This window comes from Notechis scutatus, chromosome 13 (assembly GCF_049901735.1).
Source record: "Notechis scutatus isolate UNSWTSFEM ecotype Mainland chromosome 13, rNotScu1.2, whole genome shotgun sequence".
Lineage (NCBI taxonomy): Eukaryota > Metazoa > Chordata > Lepidosauria > Squamata > Elapidae > Notechis > Notechis scutatus.
In genome coordinates this window covers 1,750,554-1,752,892 of record NC_142021.1, presented here as the reverse complement: position 1 = coordinate 1,752,892, position 2,339 = coordinate 1,750,554, and positions in this window count along the sequence as shown.

The following is a 2,339-nucleotide window of genomic DNA, read 5'->3' as shown; positions in this document are numbered from 1 at the left end:
GAGAGTCGGCTTCAAGCAGCTGGACGCCCATTGGCTCCACTGGGCTGTCGAGACGGGCTCTGATTGGTGCAGAGGGAGGGGAGGGGGCTGTTATCAGGCCACCTCCCAAACCTGCTTTCCTCCCCCCCACCCTTTCTCTCTTTCCATTTCCCCCCACCCCTCTTTCTTTTTTTTTTTTTTCCTTTTTCTTTCTTTCTTTCTTTCTGGCATTCACCCTTTTGCAGAGAAGCGGAAGAAGCATCCAGGCAGGGAGAACCTGCCTCCTGCTCCTTCTCTTAGGAGCCAACTCGTTGCAGAATACCTTGATTGATTTATTTATCTATTTATTTGTTTGTTTGTTTGTCAGCTGCTTACAAGATAATAGGTATAAGTAAAAACATAGTTATAAATGCGTGGATAAGTGTAAGAAAAATAAAAGAAACAATAGGACAGGGACGGTAGGCACGTTGGTGCGCTTATGCACGCCACCAGACTTGAAATTCTAGGCCTAGAAAACCTAAAACTATGCCGCCTTCGGTCCGATCTAAGTATAGTATATAAAAACACACATTGCAATGTCCTACCGGTCAATGAATACTTCAGCTTCAACCACAACAACACAAGAGCACACAATAGATACAAACTCAAAGTAAACCGCACCAAACTTGATTGCAGGAAATACGACCTCAGCCACAGAGTGGTCAATGTCTGGAATTCTCTACCTGACTCTGTGGTTTCTTCCCCAAACCCCAAAAACTTTCACCTTAGACTGTCTACTATTGACCTCACCCCTTTCCTAAGAGGTCTGTAGGGGGCCTGCATAAGCGCACCAACATGCCTACCGTCCCTGTCCTATTTTTAGTTGTATTTTTCTTATATGTACCCATTTCATGTATTCATAACTATGTATATACTTATACCTATTATCTTGTAAGCAATTGACAAACCAAATAAAATAAATTAAAAATTAAAACAAGAGTGGTGAAAAACAAGTCCCTTTTTCTGGTTCCGCTGTAACTTTTGTCAGTAAACGAACTCTCGTAAGTCGAGGACTAGTTAAGGAATAGTCGAAATTCAGAGGCTCACATTTAGGATGGTTGCAGTGTCCTGGGGTCTATACTTGACATAAATGAAGATATTCTAGGGGTTTTCCCCCCCCTTCATCCCCCTCCATCCTCACAATCTGCAGTGTTGAGAGAACAAATGCAACACTTCACCATTTCCCTGCAACTGGTGTGTTGTCCACCCCACCATCCAGGCCTTGCCAAGCTTTTAAAAGTTGCTCCCCGCGCAGACGGACGGGCTCTCAGCCACTCAAAAGCTGCTTCCAGGCCAGGGAAGGGAAAGAAAGAAAAAACAACAACTCCAAAAAGAGACGGACGTGGCTTTTACCTGGGCTTTAAAAGCCTCTCTCGGGCATCCAGGCTACCACGGCAGGACGCTGCCTCCATCAGAGAGGCTTCAATAATGCACGAAGGGGAAGAGGATTGGGGGCCAGTCGAGATGGTCCGTTAAGAGCTTCTCCTCTACAAAACAAATCTATCACCGCTGGACGTTGGGACAAAGAGGTTGTCAGCTTTGGAAGCCATGTTCCACGCTGCCACATAGCCTGAGAAAGTGGGAGTGATTTCAATTAAGGAGCTCTAAGTAGACACAATAAAATTCTTTTGTTAGTCCAAGGTCACGGAGTGTGGCGCAGAATGAAATAAGGGTCTTCCTTTTGGATGGACCGTGATTGGGCCATGTGACCGGATGAACAGATCATCAGAGTTGGAAGGGACCTTGTAGGTCATCTAGTCCAACCCCCCCCCCACCCAAGCGGGAGACCCTACACACATTTCTGACCGATGGCAGCCCAATCTCTTCTTGGAAGTCTCAAGTGAGGATGGAATGGGATGATGGCCAAGGGAGCAGGGATTTGTAGTTTGGGAAATTGTGGAAAGCTTTTTAGATTCGGGGTTCCACAGATGTGCCAGGTGCTGTTCTAATAAAGGTACTTTTGAGGTATGTTGGTCTCGGAGCTGCTGATTGGAAGGGAGGGTTGCTGGGGTGCTGGCCGGGTTCGGAAAACTCGCAGGGGCTTGCCAAACGTCCGCTGGACTCTGAGAACGATGATTGCTCAGGATCAATCAATGCAGGTCGTTCTCGACCTGAGGCTGAAATGGATGTCGCCGAGCAAGAAATGTGCGAGTTTTGGTCCCACAAAACGATTTTTTTCTTTCCTTCCCACATTTCTTAAGGGAATCGCTGCAGTTGTTCCTGCTAGTCGGGTGGTTGTGTTAATGTGGCTTCCCCGCTGACGCTGTTCAAAGTTAACAACTTTGAAAAAAAAAAGGGGAGGAGTTTGGGCTGGTTTTTCA